Here is a 24,953-nt window from a genome sequence, read left to right on the forward strand (position 1 = left end):
GAATTTAAAATTAATAGTTGAAACCTCAACTTGATAACATTCTATTTTCTCATCGCACGTAACGAAATTTGGGGTGGGGTTGAATTCTAACTGCTTAACAATTAACTGCAATTCCACTACGTAACGAGCTATTTTCTCATCGCATTTCCGAGAAAATGCATGAGAAGCCCCAGCAAATCCACCACGTAACGAACCTTAAAGTTCTTGGGATCTTATGAATACCTAAACTGTTAACCAATTAATCAATGGGTGATGTAAACTACTCATCATTCATCCTCTTGATGAGACCACTCGTCATTGGCATGACGATTTTATCGCTTGGCAATGCGAAAGGTACAAAATCACACTAAAGAACTAAACTACAGAAAAGACAATGGTCACTCGTTGGGTTTTATGAACCGTTGAACCTGAATCATGGCTGGGTGTTAGGATAATTACCTGTCTATCTGAAGTCTTTAGCTGAATCAAATAAGCGAAGTCCTCTGTAAGTTTCTCCAATTCGTCGACCAAAGCGTCGTTCCACTTCTGACCTACTGCCTTGCTGACCACCTTCCCTCTCTCAACTCAATCCCAAAAGTCCGTCCCCTCTCATCTTGTCTCACCTCTATATTACTAGGCCATCGAGCTCTTCCTCTATGCCGAATCGTGTTATTTAATTGCTCCCAGGCAAACCGCTGACTCTATAACCAGAAGTATTACCTGTTTCCTGAATGCTCAGGAGGTTTGCATGGCACAACACAATGCATTGTAAACATGCCTCAGAGGTTGAGACAACTGAGAAAAACAAGTGAATGCCCTGGTCAACGTGATGCGTTCAGAGAGACTTTAGGAAAAATAAATATACAATCTTAGGGATTGATATGTTCGCCCGCGTGGAGAAAAATTTTCCCTGTTGAAAATTTAAAAGTCAAATCGCAAAGCTTGACATGACCCAGGTTCGCCAATTCCATGTATTTTCTTAGAAAAACAAACGGACAAAATATATAAAAAAAAACATAGCCTTCTCTTGTTGCCCTAATCCCTAAAAAAAATTTCCATTCCCTAAAACCTTATAATGAATAATAACAAGTTCGTATGTTTATACGATGTAAAAACAATATTATATACCATTATATGACTAGTGATTCTAAGAGTTCATGTCATTAAAATGATATAACTCGCAATGTACCACACTTGTGTGTACGTAAAATTTTATGTAGAATTGCTCATCCGCGAGCGCTTGGTCAATAGTCTGTGATTCCTCGCCAAGCGAGGCAAATGGCCGTAGTGTTATCGTACAGAAAAAACATAGCTCCCACTGTTTCTAAAAATTGGAGCCCAAAATCGACCCTTAAATAAGCTACAAAACCTTAAAAGGTTCACAAGTAAGTACAGACGTAAGTTCAATCGTAAATAAGCATGTAGAACACAGGTGTTCGCTGTAACCTTATCACAATATACACTGTTTCACATCGCACTGTTTTGCCTGTAAAAAGCCTGGGTACACCAACATGTACTATATTTTACTAAATGTGTAGCCACTTCACTCATGACTACTTCAAATATATGAACTTTCACTGGCTATCTTGCATATTCCGATGTTTGATTAAAAATACTTGATGCACACAATTAATTACACAAAAAACTGTTTGTGTTTTATATAGCCTTGTACCTACTCGTGTGTAACTGCACACAAAATCTTGCACGTATCCACCAACTGTCTACTCTGTTGATATATATCCGAAAATGTTCTGCGAACAAATGTATCGCTTTCGATGTTCCATGTAGGTGAACAAAAAATTACTGCTTGGGATAAACATATGCATAAAACATTGGCACTAAAGCATGCTTCCTGAAATGTTCGACAGTGCTGTAGTTATGCTTGTCTATTTCTTGCATGTTCGTTTGGTTATCCAAAATGAAAATTTTCTCTTAAAAAAAAAATAACGCACTAATTGCTATCGTTGGATAATTTGACACAACTGGCGCTTGTCGTCTCCTTGTAATATAATGTAAACTATAATGCATGTAAAACTGGCTAGCATGCATGGTATGAAACTGAACATTTGTAGAAGGGCTATGGAAAAGTATTGTTTTCCATAATGTACGGTAAATATTCACATGAATACACATGATATAAGCTTGAATGTGTATGTGTGAGAAAACACTGTAGCACAATTTGAACAATAATTCTGTACTTATTGTTGTAACCGAAACTGCTGCTTGTAGAATATATGTTCTCTCTACTTCTTCATATTGCTTTTCGTCTTAACTTAATTTGGGTAATGTAAAAGGTGTGGTAATTTACCCGTAAAACTTGGGAGATGGGAAAAAATTGTGCCAACTGTAAAACAGTGTGGAGGGAAACTTTATCTGGTTCCTTCACTAGGTGTCGTTGATAGTCTGTGACACTGAACTGGAAAGTTCCTGGTTGAACATAGGCTTTCCGGGAAAAATGTAGTCTTATTGTAGAAAAAATATGTCTGCATGCTTCCTTGTAATCTGGTGATGAGTATTTCTGCATGGTACGTTCTGTGGAAGTCCTTCATACAAAAATGCCCAAGATTGATGTAGGCATTGCTTGTCCACGTTGTTCCGTATAGACAGGTTAGGTTAAACAAGGGAAAATTATAATAAAGAAAGGAAATTGCAAAGGATGGGTAGATATAATTCATGTTTATGCACACAAAACCAAACTCATTTCCATTGCCTTTTCTTAAAATTAAATTAAATTGCCTCATCAAAATAAAATAAAATTAAAATTAATTGATTAAATAATTGCCATAACTCTTTGAAAATAAATAAGGAAAATTTAAATAAAATATACAACCGTAATTAAAATATTAATGTCCATGATTGATGTGTTGCCTTAACTTATTAATTATTACTGTGCTGCGCTGATTAAACCTGTCTCGTAAGTTGATGGTGCTTATAGAAATAATACACCAGTGTTATAGTTAGCAATAAATTCCAAATAATAAATACTAATATAGACATGGGCAAAGGGTTTAAAACTAATTCCTGAAATGAAATGCCCTTACTAATAGATTGATTAAGTTGCTTTAAGGCAAGTTCAAGCGGAGTCCATTGGGGAATAGTGAAATCAGATAAATTCTTGGGAATATTAAGTAATAATTCAACTTCCTTCATTTTTAATTGCTCGAAAGCTAAAATCCTTGTATGTAAAATTTGTTGATCCACAATAATCTGAGAAAAATCCTGATAGTTAAAAAATATAGATTGCCCCTCGTTAATCTGAATTGATCTGTGGGTGTTCAAATTATTATTCAAATTCTGAATGACAATGAATTGACCTGAGCCTGATATTAAAATACCATTACGTGTTCTGATAAACTGAAATAATTTATTGTCAGTAATAGATTTCACTTCAAAATTACAAAATGTAGAATTAATAAAAAAAAGTAAGTGTTGCAAGCATGTTCTAAATTCTGTTTAAATTAAAAAATTATTATGTTGTGAACCCTTAAAATAAATATATAAAATTTGTGTTGCGCAAAGCAAGCTATTAGTGTCCTAAAAGGTTGCTTTGGCAAGCCTCTATTGGCCTCCTAATAAATGATAGGCCGATTCAAGTAGCCGTGGTTCAATATTATGCAATGTAAAACAAAAAATCAGTAAATGCTACTTCTGAGTTTCGTTGAAACTCCAGGTGGTAACAAATATCGCATCAGGGAATTAAAAAGGTAAAATTTAAATTTTAAACACCATAAGAATAATAAACTGTCTCAATTCCACATTTCCTTTAATCAAAAGAAATTTAACAACTCGGTGCGTCAATCCCTTAGGTTTGTCCAAACAAAATAGATCGAGAATAGTTATGCAATATATTAAAATAAAAATACAAATTACTAGTTATTACCTACTGTACTAAAATTAACATGAAGTTAATCAGTAAGAAGTAATGAATTTATTGCTGCTATGTCAAATAAGGTGCAAATTGGGTAAGTGAGCTAAATTTCCTAATAATAAATATTAATAATAATAATAAATTCTCAAATTATAACATTTGTGGTAAACCACACTGTTTAAATTTTGAAAGGCTAACGGTGCCGTGGCGACTTTTGCTGCACATGCCTGTGCTAATCACCGAGGCTTAGCCTGGACATGTTGCTAACAATTTTGATTACTCTATGTGCATAAAGTGCTAAAATTGCCCTTTTGTAAAATTTCCCTGATTGTATCAAAATTTCGTTTATCTTTATCCTGATTCTAATGAAAAATGAGTCAATTTCCCAAAAATTTACTTACTATAAATATCTCTATAAAAACGGGAAAATGTTGCGAGGAAAGCGCCAAAAAATTTCGTCTTGTTGTTCCTTTATAAAAGTATAGGTCGTGATTAGTCTGAAGTACATAAATAAGACGTTTTATGGCAAAATTTATCTATGTAACAAAAAATATACCTAACATTGTTTACATGAACGTCTGTCGTGAAAATCAAATTCTAATGGCTATACGCTTAACTAAACTGGTATCCTGAAAGTTTTAAAAGAGCGAACGCCACTGGTTCGAGAAAATATTCAAAGTCTATGCTAAGTTTTTCTGAGCTATGAGCGTGCTCTGGAAGGCGTAAACGCGGAGAACGGAATTTGCTGACATCAGATATTTTAAGTTGTGCAAAGTTGCATTTTGGTCGCTGGACGCAACTGAAAATTTCTCAACCCCTATAGCGAGGAAACTCGCAGGCTCGCCGTCGTGTCGGCGACTACGGGTAAGTTCGGGTTCCGTCCGAATAGCGGACAAAAAAAATCGTTGCTTCGAGCAACGAGCAAACGTGACAATCCAACAGGCGGGGGAGGAAAATGAAGGGCGATGATTCGCTGACGCGCTGAATGATGCGTGAATGTTTACAAAACTTTAAATTACTACGAACAAAGTTTAGTAAGAGATGCGAGAATTCGAAATGAAGTCAAGGACTTTTGAAATGACGTCATAGATGGGATGGAAAGAGAGAAAACTTCGTGGCGCTTGCGACAGCGTGTTTATTAAACTCGACCACTTCCGTGAGGATACAATAACAAGACTTGGGAAGGTGCTAGCAAAATAAATGACTAATAAACCTTGCATAAAGTACAATCAAACCTAAAAATGTATTATAACTTAAAATTTTAAAACGCAATGAATAATAAAATTCTAGGCAAAGGTATACTCGTAAAAAATATGATCTGTGAAAGATACAACAGGTTCGGAAACGTGAGAATTTGGCTTACTTTCTGCTTTTAAAGTGACATTTGGAACTTTCTCGACTTTTGCTGTTGACTGATTCACAAATAAATTTTTAACTTTTACAATTGGCAGGACACAGGGTGAAATAGTCAATTCACTTTCCATTTTGCGACTGTTTTGAACAAAACTTGGACCCTTGCTTACAGCGAATTCCTGAACTCTATCATTAACAGATACAATATTCTTCGGCAAATCTAAAATGTCGTCTTTGGTGACTGAAATATTTCGGGATACATCCTGAACTCCTTTTAGTGTACTGGATTGAATGATAACGGACGGAGGAAGGGGTGGGGGAATTGGCGGGTGACTCGTTTTCAATGGTATCACTTCAATCATTGAAGCAACATCGTCGTAAATCTGGTCAATGGATGGTGAATCATTATTAAATTTGCTTAACGGTAATTCGTTGGTACACTCATGGTCATAAGTAATAGATTTCTTGCGTTGACATTGACAGTAATAACAAATTATGAAAATTATAAATATACTAATAATAAATGTTGTTAATAATAAACTTATAATTATATTATAAGGATAGTCAAAGGACTTGTTCAACAGATAAATAAAATTAAAAGCTATTACGTATGGAAGAAATCCGTTTAAAATAGCTAAAATCGCAATGATTTTCATGTTGCTTAGGCAATCAAAACAAACAGTTCTTCAAAACTAACACGTACTTTAAGCCTGCCTAGTCTAAATTAGTAGGTATTTTAACTCAACTTTTAATTATTTCTGACTCTAGGCTCAAATTATCTGCGTAATTTATTTATTTGATATAATTGATTTATTCTCTAAATTTTTTTGCACTGTTTAACTTATCTTATTTTAAATTTTACTGCAAATTTATCTTATTTAATTTCAGGTGTTATCTTTATTTTTAAATCCTTAAAATCAATCGAACCGTACTGAGGTACAAGGTAATGGAAAAAATTGGGAGTGATTTACTCCTGACTACCTGAAATAAAATAATAATTATTATTTATGCGATCTTTAAATGCATTAAAATACTAACATCACTAAAACTTGAAGAATCTTTAATTCTCTCAACTCATTCTAAAATATGCTTAGCATATTATTGTGGCAAAGTTAGAAACTAAAACCGTTGTGGTTTAATCATTATCATTCTGCGATGGCAGAATGGATTTCCAGGATTATCGGTAGCTATCCAATATCCGAAGGAAAATACTTGTTTTTGGGGCGCAATAAAATCTTGACGTCGACGTCTACATATTCATATAATATAAATATTCTCATAACTGGCGCTTAAAATAAACTTTGCTAATATAATTATATACCTTCTTCTGAAGAGTAACTGTAAAATTCTAGTGATGTATTTGCTGAGCTAGTATTATTACATACTGCAAAAAACTTTTGTGCCTAAGGCACATTATTAAATAATAAGTCTGCTTTTAATCTTTAATATTATTAGTGCCATTTTATTATAAATTATTATTATGTCACGCGAGTGGATTTAATACATTAGACCTGTTTCACTTTAATAAATACCGTAACTTGGAGCAAAATATTAATATTTATATTTTAAAATTTAAAACAAACTACATTTGAAAGTTTTTAACTTTCGAAGCTGCAACGTGCTAAGGATAAATATTCAACTGTCAAACGAAACATTGTTTCGGACAGGAAAAAAAATATATAAATATATACTAACAAAAAAAATCTCGTTAATATGTGAGAAACGTCCACGCCGTGTGATGCTCTCCTAATCCTCTTCTAGTTATTCAAAGTAAGTTGGCTGTGCCTAACTTTGCTTAAAGCATATAAGTATATGTATATATGTGTACGGACTCATTCTCGTCACAACTGCTTACCTGTGTACGGACATCTCTCGTCACTGCAGCCTATTTATACATCTATTACTTCTCAACTAGAACTTTTAATTAATCGGGCGGTTTATATCCTAAATCACGGTACGAACATTGTACAGCGTGTCGAGGAATATAATTAGCGTTTCGTCTCTTTACATATTAACATGGATTAAAATTTTCAGGCAATGTATGCGTAAGTTAAGGTAACATAAAGCAAGTGACTATCTCGTATAAACTTGACTATCTCCTTAATCTAAGCTCCCTTCATGAGGTGCTAGGAGACTTCAGTCATTAAGAATATAAATGAGTGGTCCTCGGGGCCTTATTCGTTCCAAAAACTATATATGTATAAAATGTAATATCCTCGTTGCAAAAGTCTTAGCAGTCATAGTTCAAGCATTCTAAATCCTTTACAAGTTACGGTCAGTTTTAAAACAAAATTAAACTTTTAAGGAATCTCAATTTATAATAATAACAATAACAAAATATTGACTCAAACAAGCATACTCTGTGCTATGACTCGTTAAAATGCACCATAGTGCCGATTGACTCTGACTCGGTGGCACTAATTTATTTTCCTCATTCATAAATAACTTTAAAATCCACTTGTAATCCACGTTATTAATTAATTAAAATGTTAAGGATAAAAAATCGTTTACTGTTTACTGTAGCTTACTGCATCCTCATAACCAACGTTGTAATAATTTTCGTATCCAAGATCATGTAAAAAAAAATTTCTAAAATCACTGTCAATGCAAGAAATCATCAAATCTATATGCCTTTTCCTTATTCCTTATTTAAAATTCTGGATGGTAAAAATTTTCCAGGTGGGAATTTGTCGTAACCATGGTACCGGGTTCGTGAGTGAACCACAGAGCTACCAGGAGCAGATTGATAGGGAATCGTCCACGGACGTTCCTGGGCCGGCCACATTTTTGATGAAATGGGCCTCCCTAAAATCCGACATCGAACCTTCCGCCACGCGGAATGCCGGACGCTCCTGATACCAAAGCGCCAGCCCGACCTTTGTAACCGCGACGGAGCTAGGGCGTAGGTTCCTCCGCATTCTTACATTTCGCTGATTACCGACCCAGACTCGAGGTCGATAAATTTCATCGCATTCATCCTCATGTTAGACTAAACATCTATCATGGCATATAAAAAATTCTTCTCCCCCCATTAATGTTAAAAAAAAACTTTAAGCCCTATGTATTTTCAAAATTAATTGTGGCAAGGACATACCAAAAAAACTAAACAAGTGAGCAACATTTTGGGGTGGGTGTGAATTTAAAATTAATAGTTGAAACCTCAACTTGATAACATTCTATTTTCTCATCGCACGTAACGAAATTTGGGGTGGGGTTGAATTCTAACTGCTTAACAATTAACTGCAATTCCACTACGTAACGAGCTATTTTCTCATCGCATTTCCGAGAAAATGCATGAGAAGCCCCAGCAAATCCACCACGTAACGAACCTTAAAGTTCTTGGGATCTTATGAATACCTAAACTGTTAACCAATTAATCAATGGGTGATGTAAACTACTCATCATTCATCCTCTTGATGAGACCACTCGTCATTGGCATGACGATTTTATCGCTTGGCAATGCGAAAGGTACAAAATCACACTAAAGAACTAAACTACAGAAAAGACAATGGTCACTCGTTGGGTTTTATGAACCGTTGAACCTGAATCATGGCTGGGTGTTAGGATAATTACCTGTCTATCTGAAGTCTTTAGCTGAATCAAATAAGCGAAGTCCTCTGTAAGTTTCTCCAATTCGTCGACCAAAGCGTCGTTCCACTTCTGACCTACTGCCTTGCTGACCACCTTCCCTCTCTCAACTCAATCCCAAAAGTCCGTCCCCTCTCATCTTGTCTCACCTCTATATTACTAAGCCATCGAGCTCTTCCTCTATGCCGAATCGTGTTATTTAATTGCTCCCATGCAAACCGCTGACTCTATAACCAGAAGTATTACCTGTTTCCTGAATGCTCAGGAGGTTTGCATGGCACAACACAATGCATTGTAAACATGCCTCAGAGGTTGAGACAACTGAGAAAAACAAGTGAATGCCCTGGTCAACGTGAAGCGTTCAGAGAGACTTTAAGAAAAATAAATATACAATCTTAGGGATTGATATGTTCGCCCGCGTGGAGAAAAATTTTCCCTGTTGAAAATTTAAAAGTCAAATCGCAAAGCTTGACATGACCCAGGTTCGCCAATTCCATGTATTTTCTTAGAAAAACAAACGGAAAAAATATATAAAAAAACACATAGCCTTCTCTTGTTGCCCTAATCCCTAAAAAAAATTTCCATTCCCTAAAACCTTATAATGAATAATAACAAGTTCGTATGTTTATACGATGTAAAAACAATATTATATACCATTATATGACTAGTGATTATAAGAGTTCATGTCATTAAAATGATATAACTCGCAATGTACCACACTTGTGTGTACGTAAAATTTTATGTAGAATTGCTCATCCGCGAGCGCTTGGTCAATAGTCTGTGATTCCTCGCCAAGCGAGGCAAATGGCCGTAGTGTTATCGTACAGAAAAAACATAGCTCCCACTGTTTCTAAAAATTGGAGCCCAAAATCGACCCTTAAATAAGCTACAAAACCTTAAAAGGTTCACAAGTAAGTACAGACGTAAGTTCAATCGTAAATAAGCATGTAGAACACAGGTGTTCGCTGTAACCTTATCACAATATACACTGTTTCACATCGCACTGTTTTGCCTGTAAAAAGCCTGAGTACACCAACATGTACTATATTTTGCTAAATGTGTAGCCACTTCACTCATGACTACTTCAAATATATGAACTTTCACTGGCTATCTTGCATATTCCGATGTTTGATTAAAAATACTTGATGCACACAATTAAATTACACAAAAAACTGTTTGTGTTTTATATAGCCTTGTACCTACTCGTGTGTAACTGCACACAAAATCTTGCACGTATCCACCAACTGTCTACTCTGTTGATATATATCCGAAAATGTTCTGCGAACAAATGTATCGCTTTCGACGTTCCATGTGGGTGAACAAAAAAATACTGCTTGGGATAAACATATGCATAAAACATTGGCACTAAAGCATGCTTCCTGAAATGTTCGAAAGTGCTGTAGTTATGCTTGTCTATTTCTTGCATGTTCGTTTGGTTATCCATAATGAAAATTTTCTCTTAAAAAAAATAACGCACTAATTGCTATCGTTGGATAATTTGACACAACTGGCGCTTGTCGTCTCCTTGTAATATAATGTAAACTATAATGCATGTAAAACTGGCTAGCATGCATGGTATGAAACTGAAAATTTGTAGAAGGGCTATGGAAAAGTATTTTTTTCCATAATGTGCGGTAAATATTCACATGAATACACATGATATAAGCTTGAATGTGTATGTGTGAGAAAACACTGTAGCACAATTTGAACAATAATTCTGTACTTATTGTTGTAACCGAAACTGCTGCTTGTAGAATATATGTTCTCTCTACTTCTTCATATTGCTTTTCGTCTTAACTTAATTTGGGTAATGTAAAAGGTGTGGTAATTTACCCGTAAAACTTGGGAGATGGGAAAAATTTGTCCCAACGGTAAAACAGTGTGGAGGGAAACTTTATCTGGTTCCTTCACTTGGTGTCGTTGATAGTCTGTGACACTGAACTGGAAAGTTCCTGGTTGAACATAGGCTTTCCGGGAAAAATGTAGTCTTCTTGTAGAAAAAAATATGTCTGCATGCTTCCTTGTAATCTGAATATGAGTATTTCTGCATGGTAAGTTCTGTGGAAGTCCTTCATACAAAAATGCCCAAGATTGATGTAGGCATTGCTTGTCCACGTTGTTCCGTATAGACAGGTTAGGTTAAACAAGGGAAAATTATAATAAAGAAAGGAAATTGCAAAGGATGGGTAGATATAATTCATGTTTATGCACACAAAACCAAACTCATTTCCATTGCCTTTTCTTAAAATTAAATTAAATTGCCTCATCAAAATAAAATAAAATTAAAATTAATTGATTAAATAATTGCCATAACTCTGAAAATAAATAAGGAAAATTTAAATAAAATATACAACCATAATTAAAATATTAATGTCCATGATTGATGTGTTGCCTTAACTTTTTAATTATTACTGTGCTGCGCTGATTAAACCTGTCTCGTAAGTTGATGTTGCTTATAGAAATAATACACCAGTGTTATAGTTAGCAATAAATTCCAAATAATAAATACTAATATAGACATGGGCAAAGGGTTTAAAACTAATTCCTGAAATGAAATGCCCTTACTAATAGATTGATTAAGTTGCTTTAAGGCAAGTTCAAGCGGAGTCCATTGGGGAATAGTGAAATCAGATAAATTCTTGGGAATATTAAGTAATAATTCAACTTCCTTCATTTTTACTTGTTCGAAAGCTAAAATTCTTGTATGTAAAATTTGTTGATCCACAATAATCTGAGAAAAATCCTGATAGTTAAAAAATTTAGATTGCCCCTCGTTAATTTGAATTGATCTGTGGGTGTTCAAATTATTATTCAAATTCTGAATGACAATGAATTGACCTGAGCCTGATATTAAAATACCATTACGTGTTCTGATAAACTGAAATAATTTATTGTCAAAAATAGATTTTACTTCAAAATTACAAAATGTAGAATTAATAAACAAAAGTAAGTGTTGCAAGCATGTTCTAAATTCTGTTTAAGTTAAAAAAATTATTATGATGTGAACCCTTAAAATTAATATATAAAATTTGTGTAGCGCAAAGCAAGCTATTAGTGTCCTAAAAGGTTGCTTTGGCAAGCCTCTATTGGCCTCCTAATAAATGATAGGCCGATTCAATTAGCCGTGGTTCAATATTATGCAATGTAAAACAAAAAATCAGTAAATGCTATTTCTGAGTTTCGTTGAAACTCCAGGTGGTAACAAATATCGCATCAGGGAATTAAAAAGGTAAAATTTAAATTTTAAACACCATAAGAATAATAAACTGTCTCAATTCCACATTTCCTTTAATCAAAAGAAATTTAACAACTCGGTGCGTCAATCCCTTAGGTTTGTCCAAACAAAATAGATCGAGAATAGTTATGCAATATATTAAAATAAAAATACAAATTACTAGTTATTACCTACTGTACTAAAATTAACATGAAGCTAATCAGTAAGAAGTAATGAATTTATTGCTGCTATATCAAATAAGGTGCAAATTGGGTAAGTGAGCTAAATTTCCTAATAATAAATATTAATAATAATAATAAATTCTCAAATTATAACATTTGTGGTAAACCATACTGTTTAAATTTGGAAAGGCTAACGGTGCCGTGGCGACTTTTGCTGCACATGCCTGTGCTAATCACCGAGGCTTAGCCTGGACATGTTGCTAACAATTTTGATTACTCTATGTGCATAAAGTGCTAAAATTGCCCTTTTGTAAAATTTCCCTGATTGTATCAAAATTTCGTTTATCTTTATCCTGATTCTAATGAAAAATAAGTATATAAGAAAATTTCGTCTTGTTGTTCCTTTATAAAATTATAGGTCGTGATTAGTCTGAAGTACATAAATGCGACGTTTTATGGCAAAATTTATCTTTGTAACAAAAAATATCCCTAACATTGTTTACATGAACTTCTGTCGTGAAAATCAAATTCTAATGGCTATATGCTTAACTAAACTGGTATCCTGAAAGTTTTAAAAGAGCGAACGCCACTGGTTCGAGAAAATATTCAAAGTCTATGCTAAGTTTTTCTGAGCTACGAGCGTGCTCTGGAAGGCGTAAACGCGGAGAACGGAATTTGCTGACATCAGATATTTTAAGTTGTGCAAAGTTGCATTTTGGTCGCTGGACGCAACTGAAAATTTCTCAACCCCTATAGCGAGGAAACTCGCAGGCTCGCCGTCGTGACGGCGACTACGGGTAAGTTCGGGTTCCGTCCGAATAGCGGACAAAAAAAATCGTTGCTTCGAGCAACGAGCAAACGTGACAATCCAACAGGCGGGGGAGGAAAATGAAGGGCGATGATTCGCTGACGCGCTGAATGATGCGTGAATGTTTACCAAACTTTAAATTACTACGAACAAAGTTTAGTAAGAGCTGCGAGAATTCGAAATGAAGTCAAGGACTTTTGAAATGACGTCATAGATGGGATGGAAAGAGAGAAAACTTCGTGGCGCTTGCGACAGCGTGTTTATTAAACTCGACCACTTCCGTGAGGATACAATAACAAGACTTGGGAAGGTGCTAGCAAAATAAATGACTAATAAACCTTGCATAAAGTACAATCAAACCTAAAAATGTATTATAACTTAAAATTTTAAAACGCAATGAATAATAAAATTCTAGGCAAAGGTATACTCGTAAAAAATATGATCTGTGAAAGATACAACAGGTTCGGAAACGTGAGAATTTGGCTTACTTTCTGCTTTTAAAGTGACATTTGGAACTTTCTCGACTTTTGCTGTTGACTGATTCACAAATAAATTTTTAACTTTTACAATTGGCAGGACACAGGGTGAAATAGTCAATTCACTTTCCATTTTGCGACTGTTTTGAACAAAACTTGGACCCTTGTTTACGGCGAATTCCTGAACTCTATCATTAACAGATACAATATTCTTCGGCAAATCTAAAATGTCGTCTTTGGTGACTGAAATATTTCGGGATACATCCTGAACTCTTTTTAGTGTACTGGATTGAATGATAACGGACGGAGGAAGGGGTGGGGGAATTGGCGGGTGACTCGTTTTCAATGGTATCACTTCAATCATTGAAGCAACATCGTCGTAAATCTGGTCAATGGATGGTGAATCATTATTAAATTTGCTTAACGGTAATTCGTTGGTACACTCATGGTCATAAGTAATAGATTTCTTGCGTTGACATTGACAGTAATAACAAATTATGAAAATTATAAATATACTAATAATAAATGTTGTTAATAATAAAATTGTAATTATATTATAAGGATAGTCAAAGGACTGGTTCAACAGATAAATAAAATTAAAAGCTATTACGTATGGAAGAAATCCGTTTAAAATAGCTAAAATCGCAATGATTTTCATGTTGCTTAGGCAATCAAAACAAACAGTTCTTCAAAACTAACACGTACTTTAAGCCTGCCTAGTCTAAATTAGTAGGTATTTTAACTCAACTTTTAATTATTTCTGACTCTAGGCTCAAATTATCTGCGTAATTTATTTATTTGATATAATTGATTTATTCTCTAATTTTTTTTTGCACTGTTTAACTTATCTTATTTTAAATTTTACTGCAAATTTATCTTATTTAATTTCAGGTGTTATCTTTATTTTTAAATCCTTAAAATCAATCGAACCGTACTGAGGTACAAGGTAATGCAAAAAATTGGGAGTGATTTACTCCTGACTACCTGAAATAAAATAATAATTATTATTTATGCGATCTTTAAATGCATTAAAATACTAACATCACTAAAACTTGAAGAATCTTTAATTCTCTCAACTCATTCTAAAATATGCTTAGCATATTATTGTGGCAAAGTTAGAAACTAAAACCGTTGTGGTTTAATCATTATCATTCTGCGATGGCAGAATGGATTTCCAGGATTATCGGTAGCTATCCAATATCCGAAGGAAAATACTTGTTATTGGGGCGCAATAAAATCTTGACGTCGACGTCTACATATTCATATAATATAAATATTCTCATAACTGGCGCTTAAAATAAACTTTGCTAATATAATTATATACATTCTTCTGAAGAGTAACTATAAAATTCTAGTGATGTATTTGCTGAGCTAGTATTATTACATACTGCAAAAAACTTTTGTGCCTAAGGCACATTATTAAATAATAAGTCTGCTTTTAATCTTTAATATTATTAGTGCCATTTTATTATAAATTATTATTATGTCACGCGAGTGGATTTAATACATTAGACCTGTTTCACTTTAATAAATACCGTAACTTGGAGCAAAATATTAATATTTATATTTTAAAATTTAAAACAAACTACATTTGAAAGTTTTTAACTTTCGAAGCTGCAACGTGCTAAGGATAAATATTCAACTGTCAAACGAAACATTGTTTCGGACAGGAAAAAAAATATATAAATATATACTAACAAAAAAATCTCGTTAATATGTGAGAAACGTCCACGCCGTGTGATGCTCTCCTAATCCTCTTCTAGTTATTCAAAGTAAGTTGGCTGTGCCTAACTTTGCTTAAAGCATATAAGTATATGTATATATGTGTACGGACTCATTCTCGTCACAACTGCTTACCTGTGTACGGACATCTCTCGTCACTGCAGCCTATTTATACATCTATTACTTCTCAACTAGAACTTTTAATTAATCGGGCGGTTTATATCCTAAATCACGGTACGAACATTGTACAGCGTGTCGAGGAATATAATTAGCGTTTCGTCTCTTTACATATTAACATGGATTAAAATTTTCAGGCAATGTATGCGTAAGTTAAGGTAACATAAAGCAAGTGACTATCTCGTATAAACTTGACTATCTCCTTAATCTAAGCTCCCTTCATGAGGTGCTAGGAGACTTCAGTCATTAAGAATATAAATGAGTGGTCCTCGGGGCCTTATTCGTTCCCAAAACTATATATGTATAAAATGTAATATCCTCGTTGCAAAAGTCTTAGCAGTCATAGTTCAAGCATTCTAAATCCTTTACAAGTTACGGTCAGTTTTAAACCAAAATTAAACTTTTAAGGAATCTCAATTTATAATAATAACAATAACAAATTATTGACTCAAACAAGCATACTCTGTGCTATGACTCGTTAAAATGCACCATAGTGCCGATTGACTCTGACTCAATGGCACTAATTTATTTTCCTCATTCATAAATAACTTTAAAATCCACTTGTAATCCACGTTATTAATTAATTAAAATGTTAAGGATAAAAAATCGTTTACTGTTTACTGTAGCTTACTGCATCCTCATAACCAACGTTGTAATAATTTTCGTATCCAAGGTCATGTAAAAAAAATTTCTAAAATCACTGTCAATGCAAGAAATCATCAAATCTATATGCCTTTTCCTTATTCCTTATTTAAAATTCTGGATGGTAAAAATTTTCCAGGTGGGAATTTGTCGTAACCATGGTACCGGGTTCGTGAGTGAACCACAGAGCTACCAGGAGCAGATTGATAGGGAATCGTCCACGGACGTCCCTGGGCCGGCCACATTTTTGATGAAATGGGCCTCCCTAAAATCCGACATCGAACCTTCCGCCACGCGGAATGCCGGACGCTCCTGATACCAAAGCGCCAGCCCGACCTTTGTAACCGCGACGGAGCTAGGGCGTAGGTTCCTCCGCATTCTTACATTTCGCTGATTACCGACCCAGACTCGAGGTCGATAAATTTCATCGCATTCATCCTCATGTTAGACTAAACATCTATCATGGCATATAAAAAATTCTTCTCCCCCCATTAATGTTAAAAAAAAACTTTAAGCCCTATGTATTTTCAAAATTAATTGTGGCAAGGACATACCAAAAAAACTAAACAAGTGAGCAACATTTTGGGGTGGGTGTGAATTTAAAATTAATAGTTGAAACCTCAACTTGATAACATTCTATTTTCTCATCGCACGTAACGAAATTTGGGGTGGGGTTGAATTCTAACTGCTTAACAATTAACTGCAATTCCACTACGTAACGAGCTATTTTCTCATCGCATTTCCGAGAAAATGCATGAGAAGCCCCAGCAAATCCACCACGTAATGAACCTTAAAGTTCGTGGGATCTTATGAATACCTAAACTGTTAACCAATTAATCAATGGGTGATGTAAACTACTCATCATTCATCCTCTTGATGAGACCACTCGTCATTGGCATGACGAGTTATCGCTTGGCAATGCGAAAGGTACAAAATCACACTAAAGAACTAAACTACAGAAAAGACAATGGTCACTCGTTGGGTTTTATGAACCGTTGAACCTGAATCATGGCTGGGTGTTAGGATAATTACCTGTCTATCTGAAGTCTTTAGCTGAATCAAATAAGCGAAGTCCTCTGTAAGTTTCTCCAATTCGTCGACCAAAGCGTCGTTCCACTTCTGACCTACTGCCTTGCTGACCACATTCCCTCTCTCAACTCAATCCCAAAAGCCCGTCCCCTCTCAGCTTGTCTCACCTCTATATTACTAGGCCATCGAGCTCTTCCTCTATGCCGAATCGTGTTATTTAATTGCTCCCATGCAAACCGCTGACTCTATAACCAGAAGTATTACCTGTTTCCTGAATGCTCAGGAGGTTTGCATGGCACAACACAATGCATTGTAAACATGCCTCAGAGGTTGAGACAACTGAGAAAAACAAGTGAATGCCCTGGTCAACGTGAAGCGTTCAGAGAGACTTTAAGAAAAATAAATATACAATCTTAGGGATTGATATGTTCGCCCGCGTGGAGAAAAATTTTCCCTGTTGAAAATTTAAAAGTCAAATCGCAAAGCTTGACATGACCCAGGTTCGCCAATTCCATGTATTTTCTTAGAAAAACAAACAGACAAAAAAAATATAAAAAAACATAGCCTTCGCTTGTTGTCCTAATCCCTAAAAAAAATTTCCATTCCCTAAAACCTTATAATGAATAATAACAAGTTCGTATGTTTATACGATGTAAAAACAATATTATATACCATTATATGATTAGTAATTATAAGAGTTCATGTCATTAAAATGATATAACTCGCAATGTACCACACTTGTGCGTACGTAAAATTTTATGTAGAATTGCTCATCCGCGAGCGCTTGGTCAACAAATTGTCAAATGGCCGTAGTGTTATCGTACAGAAAAAACATAGCTCCCACTGTTTCTAAAAGTTGGAGCCCAAAATGGACCCTTAAATAAGCTACAAAACCTTAAAAGGTTCACAAGTAAGTACAGACGTAAGTTCAATCGTAAATAAGCATGTAGAACACAGGTGTTCGCTGTAACCTTATCACAATATACACTGTTTCACATCGCACTGTTTTGCCTGTAAAAAGCCTGAGTACACCAACATGTACTATATTTTGCTAAATGTGTAGCCACTTCACTCATGACTACTTCAAATATATGAACTTTCACTGGCTATCTTGCATATTCCGATGTTTGATTAAAAATACTTGATGCACACAATTAAATTACACAAAAAACTGTTTGTGTTTTATATAGCCTTGTACCTACTCGTGTGTAACTGCACACAAAATCTTGCACGTATCCACCAACTGTCTACTCTGTTGATATATATCCGAAAATGTTCTGCGAACAAATGTATCGCTTTCGACGTTCCATGTGGGTGAACAAAAAATTACTGCTTGGGATAAACATATGCATAAAACATTGGCACTAAAGCATGCTTCCTGAAATGTTCGAAAGTGCTGTAGTTATGCTTGTCTATTTCTTGCATGTTCGTTTGGTTATCCATAATGAAAATTTTCTCTTAAAAAAAATAACGCACTAATTGCTATCGTTGGATAATTTGACACAACTGGCGCTTGTCGTCTCCTTGTAATATAATGTAAACTATAATGCATGTAAAACTGGCTAGCATGCATGGTATGAAACTGAAAATTTGTAGAAGGGCTATGGAAAAGTATTTTTTCCATAATGTGCGGTAAATATTCACATGAATACACATGATATAAGCTTGAATGTGTATGTGTGAGAAAACACTGTAGCACAATTTGAACAATAATTCTGTACTTATTGTTGTAACCGAAACTGCTGCTTGTAGAATATATGTTCTCTCTACTTCTTCATATTGCTTTTCGTCTTAACTTAATTTGGGTAATGTAAAAGGTGTGGTAATTTACCCGTAAAACTTGGGAGATGGGAAAAATTTGTCCCAACGGTAAAACAGTGTGGAGGGAAACTTTATCTGGTTCCTTCACTTGGTGTCGTTGATAGTCTGTGACACTGAACTGGAAAGTTCCTGGTTGAACATAGGCTTTCCGGGAAAAATGTAGTCTTCTTGTGGAAAAAAATATGTCTGCATGCTTCCTTGTAATCTGAATATGAGTATTTCTGCATGGTAAGTTCTGTGGAAGTCCTTCATACAAAAATGCCCAAGATTGATGTAGGCATTGCTTGTCCACGTTGTTCCGTATAGACAGGTTAGGTTAAACAAGGGAAAATTATAATAAAGAAAGGAAATTGCAAAGGATGGGTAGATATAATTCATGTTTATGCACACAAAACCAAACTCATTTCCATTGCCTTTTCTTAAAATTAAATTAAATTGCCTCATCAAAATAAAATAAAATTAAAATTAATTGATTAAATAATTGCCATAACTCTTTGAAAATAAATAAGGAAAATTTAAATAAAATATACAACCATAATTAAAATATTAATGTCCATGATTGATGTGTTGCCTTAACTTTTTAATTATTACTGTGCTGCGCTGATTAAACCTGTCTCGTAAGTTGATGTTGCTTATAGAAATAATACACCAGTGTTATAGTTAGCAATAAATTCCAAATAATAAATACTAATATAGACATGGGCAAAGGGTTTAAAACTAATTCCTGAAATGAAATGCCCTTACTAATAGATTGATTAAGTTGCTTTAAGGCAAGTTCAAGCGGAGTCCATTGGGGAATAGTGAAATCAGATAAATTCTTGGGAATATTAAGTAATAATTCAACTTCCTTCATTTTTACTTGTTCGAAAGCTAAAATTCTTGTATGTAAAATTTGTTGATCCACAATAATCTGAGAAAAATCCTGATAGTTAAAAAATTTAGATTGCCCCTCGTTAATTTGAATTGATCTGTGGGTGTTCAAATTATTATTCAAATTCTGAATGACAATGAATTGACCTGAGCCTGATATTAAAATACCATTACGTGTTCTGATAAACTGAAATAATTTATTGTCAAAAATAGATTTTACTTCAAAATTACAAAATGTAGAATTAATAAACAAAAGTAAGTGTTGCAAGCATGTTCTAAATTCTGTTTAAGTTAAAAAAATTATTATGATGTGAACCCTTAAAATTAATATATAAAATTTGTGTAGCGCAAAGCAAGCTATTAGTGTCCTAAAAGGTTGCTTTGGCAAGCCTCTATTGGCCTCCTAATAAATGATAGGCCGATTCAATTAGCCGTGGTTCAATATTATGCAATGTAAAACAAAAAATCAGTAAATGCTATTTCTGAGTTTCGTTGAAACTCCAGGTGGTAACAAATATCGCATCAGGGAATTAAAAAGGTAAAATTTAAATTTTAAACACCATAAGAATAATAAACTGTCTCAATTCCACATTTCCTTTAATCAAAAGAAATTTAACAACTCGGTGCGTCAATCCCTTAGGTTTGTCCAAACAAAATAGATCGAGAATAGTTATGCAATATATTAAAATAAAAATACAAATTACTAGTTATTACCTACTGTACTAAAATTAACATGAAGCTAATCAGTAAGAAGTAATGAATTTATTGCTGCTATATCAAATAAGGTGCAAATTGGGTAAGTGAGCTAAATTTCCTAATAATAAATATTAATAATAATAATAAATTCTCAAATTATAACATTTGTGGTAAACCATACTGTTTAAATTTGGAAAGGCTAACGGTGCCGTGGCGACTTTTGCTGCACATGCCTGTGCTAATCACCGAGGCTTAGCCTGGACATGTTGCTAACAATTTTGATTACTCTATGTGCATAAAGTGCTAAAATTGCCCTTTTGTAAAATTTCCCTGATTGTATCAAAACTTCGTTTATCTTTATCCTGATTCTAATGAAAAATAAGTATATAAGAAAATTTCGTCTTGTTGTTCCTTTATAAAATTATAGGTCGTGATTAGTCTGAAGTACATAAATGCGACGTTTTATGGCAAAATTTATCTATGTAACAAAAAATATCCCTAACATTGTTTACATGAACTTCTGTCGTGAAAATCAAATTCTAATGGCTATATGCTTAACTAAACTGGTATCCTGAAAGTTTTAAAAGAGCGAACGCCACTGGTTCGAGAAAATATTCAAAGTCTATGCTAAGTTTTTCTGAGCTACGAGCGTGCTCTGGAAGGCGTAAACGCGGAGAACGGAATTTGCTGACATCAGATATTTTAAGTTGTGCAAAGTTGCATTTTGGTCGCTGGACGCAACTGAAAATTTCTCAACCCCTATAGCGAGGAAACTCGCAGGCTCGCCGTCGTGACGGCGACTACGGGTAAGTTCGCGTTCCGTCCGAATAGCGGACAAAAAAAATCGTTGCTTCGAGCAACGAGCAAACGTGACAATCCAACAGGCGGGGGAGGAAAATGAAGGGCGATGATTCGCTGACGCGCTGAATGATGCGTGAATGTTTACAAAACTTTAAATTACTACGAACAAAGTTTAGTAAGAGCTGCGAGAATTCGAAATGAAGTCAAGGACTTTTGAAATGACGTCATAGATGGGATGGAAAGAGAGAAAACTTCGTGGCGCTTGCGACAGCGTGTTTATTAAACTCGACCACTTCCGTGAGGATACAATAACAAGACTTGGGAAGGTGCTAGCAAAATAAATGACTAATAAACCTTGCATAAAGTACAATCAAACCTAAAAATGTATTATAACTTAAAATTTTAAAACGCAATGAATAATAAAATTCTAGGCAAAGGTATACTCGTAAAAAATATGATCTGTGAAAGATACAACAGGTTCGGAAACGTGAGAATTTGGCTTACTTTCTGCTTTTAAAGTGACATTTGGAACTTTCTCGACTTTTGCTGTTGACTGATTCACAAATAAATTTTTAACTTTTACAATTGGCAGGACACAGGGTGAAATAGTCAATTCACTTTCCATTTTGCGACTGTTTTGAACAAAACTTGGACCCTTGTTTACGGCGAATTCCTGAACTCTATCATTAACAGATACAATATTCTTCGGCAAATCTAAAATGTCGTCTTTGGTGACTGAAATATTTCGGGATACATCCTGAACTCTTTTTAGTGTACTGGATTGAATGATAACGGACGGAGGAAGGGGTGGGGGAATTGGCGGGTGACTCGTTTTCAATGGTATCACTTCAATCATTGAAGCAACATCGTCGTAAATCTGGTCAATGGATGGTGAATCATTATTAAATTTGCTTAACGGTAATTCGTTGGTACACTCATGGTCATAAGTAATAGATTTCTTGCGTTGACATTGACAGTAATAACAAATTATGAAAATTATAAATATACTAATAATAAATGTTGTTAATAATAAAATTGTAATTATATTATAAGGATAGTCAAAGGACTGGTTCAACAGATAAATAAAATTAAAAGCTATTACGTATGGAAGAAATCCGTTTAAAATAGCTAAAATCGCAATGATTTTCATGTTGCTTAGGCAATCAAAACAAACAGTTCTTCAAAACTAACACGTACTTTAAGCCTGCCTAGTCTAAATTAGTAGGTGTTTTAACTCAACTTTTAATTATTTCTGACTCTAGGCTCAAATTATCTGCGTAATTTATTTATTTGATATAATTGATTTATTCTCTAATTTTTTTTGCACTGTTTAACTTATCTTATTTTAAATTTTACTGCAAATTTATCTTATTTAATTTCAGGTGTTATCTTTATTTTTAAATCCTTAAAATCAATCGAACCGTACTGAGGTACAAGGTAATGCAAAAAATTGGGAGTGATTTACTCCTGACTACCTGAAATAAAATAATAATTATTATATATGCGATCTTTAAATGCATTAAAATACTAACATCACTAAAACTTGAAGAATCTTTAATTCTCTCAACTCATTCTAAAATATGCTTAGCATATTATTGTGGCAAAGTTAGAAACTAAAACCGTTGTGGTTTAATCATTATCATTCTGCGATGGCAGAATGGATTTCCAGGATTATCGGTAGCTATCCAATATCCGAAGGAAAATACTTGTTATTGGGGCGCAATAAAATCTTGACGTCGACGTCTACATATTCATATAATATAAATATTCTCATAACTGGCGCTTAAAATAAACTTTGCTAATATAATTATATACATTCTTCTGAAGAGTAACTATAAAATTCTAGTGATGTATTTGCTGAGCTAGTATTATTACATACTGCAAAAAACTTTTGTGCCTAAGGCACATTATTAAATAATAAGTCTGCTTTTAATCTTTAATATTATTAGTGCCATTTTATTATAAATTATTATTATGTCACGCGAGTGGATTTAATACATTAGACCTGTTTCACTTTAATAAATACCGTAACTTGGAGCAAAATATTAATATTTATATTTTAAAATTTAAAACAAACTACATTTGAAAGTTTTTAACTTTCGAAGCTGCAACGTGCTAAGGATAAATATTCAACTGTCAAACGAAACATTGTTTCGGACAGGAAAAAAAATATATAAATATATACTAACAAAAAAATCTCGTTAATATGTGAGAAACGTCCACGCCGTGTGATGCTCTCCTAATCCTCTTCTAGTTATTCAAAGTAAGTTGGCTGTGCCTAACTTTGCTTAAAGCATATAAGTATATGTATATATGTGTACGGACTCATTCTCGTCACAACTGCTTACCTGTGTACGGACATCTCTCGTCACTGCAGCCTATTTATACATCTATTACTTCTCAACTAGAACTTTTAATTAATCGGGCGGTTTATATCCTAAATCACGGTACGAACATTGTACAGCGTGTCGAGGAATATAATTAGCGTTTCGTCTCTTTACATATTAACATGGATTAAAATTTTCAGGCAATGTATGCGTAAGTTAAGGTAACATAAAGCAAGTGACTATCTCGTATAAACTTGACTATCTCCTTAATCTAAGCTCCCTTCATGAGGTGCTAGGAGACTTCAGTCATTAAGAATATAAATGAGTGGTCCTCGGGGCCTTATTCGTTCCCAAAACTATATATGTATAAAATGTAATATCCTCGTTGCAAAAGTCTTAGCAGTCATAGTTCAAGCATTCTAAATCCTTTACAAGTTACGGTCAGTTTTAAACCAAAATTAAACTTTTAAGGAATCTCAATTTATAATAATAACAATAACAAATTATTGACTCAAACAAGCATACTCTGTGCTATGACTCGTTAAAATGCACCATAGTGCCGATTGACTCTGACTCAATGGCACTAATTTATTTTCCTCATTCATAAATAACTTTAAAATCCACTTGTAATCCACGTTATTAATTAATTAAAATGTTAAGGATAAAAAATCGTTTACTGTTTACTGTAGCTTACTGCATCCTCATAACCAACGTTGTAATAATTTTCGTATCCAAGGTCATGTAAAAAAAATTTCTAAAATCACTGTCAATGCAAGAAATCATCAAATCTATATGCCTTTTCCTTATTCCTTATTTAAAATTCTGGATGGTAAAAATTTTCCAGGTGGGAATTTGTCGTAACCATGGTACCGGGTTCGTGAGTGAACCACAGAGCTACCAGGAGCAGATTGATAGGGAATCGTCCACGGACGTCCCTGGGCCGGCCACATTTTTGATGAAATGGGCCTCCCTAAAATCCGACATCGAACCTTCCGCCACGCGGAATGCCGGACGCTCCTGATACCAAAGCGCCAGCCCGACCTTTGTAACCGCGACGGAGCTAGGGCGTAGGTTCCTCCGCATTCTTACATTTCGCTGATTACCGACCCAGACTCGAGGTCGATAAATTTCATCGCATTCATCCTCATGTTAGACTAAACATCTATCATGGCATATAAAAAATTCTTCTCCCCCCATTAATGTTAAAAAAAAACTTTAAGCCCTATGTATTTTCAAAATTAATTGTGGCAAGGACATACCAAAAAAACTAAACAAGTGAGCAACATTTTGGGGTGGGTGTGAATTTAAAATTAATAGTTGAAACCTCAACTTGATAACATTCTATTTTCTCATCGCACGTAACGAAATTTGGGGTGGGGTTGAATTCTAACTGCTTAACA

This window comes from Lepisma saccharinum, chromosome 8 (genome assembly GCF_977018435.1).
Source record: "Lepisma saccharinum chromosome 8, izLepSacc3.1, whole genome shotgun sequence".
Taxonomy (NCBI): domain Eukaryota; kingdom Metazoa; phylum Arthropoda; class Insecta; order Zygentoma; family Lepismatidae; genus Lepisma; species Lepisma saccharinum.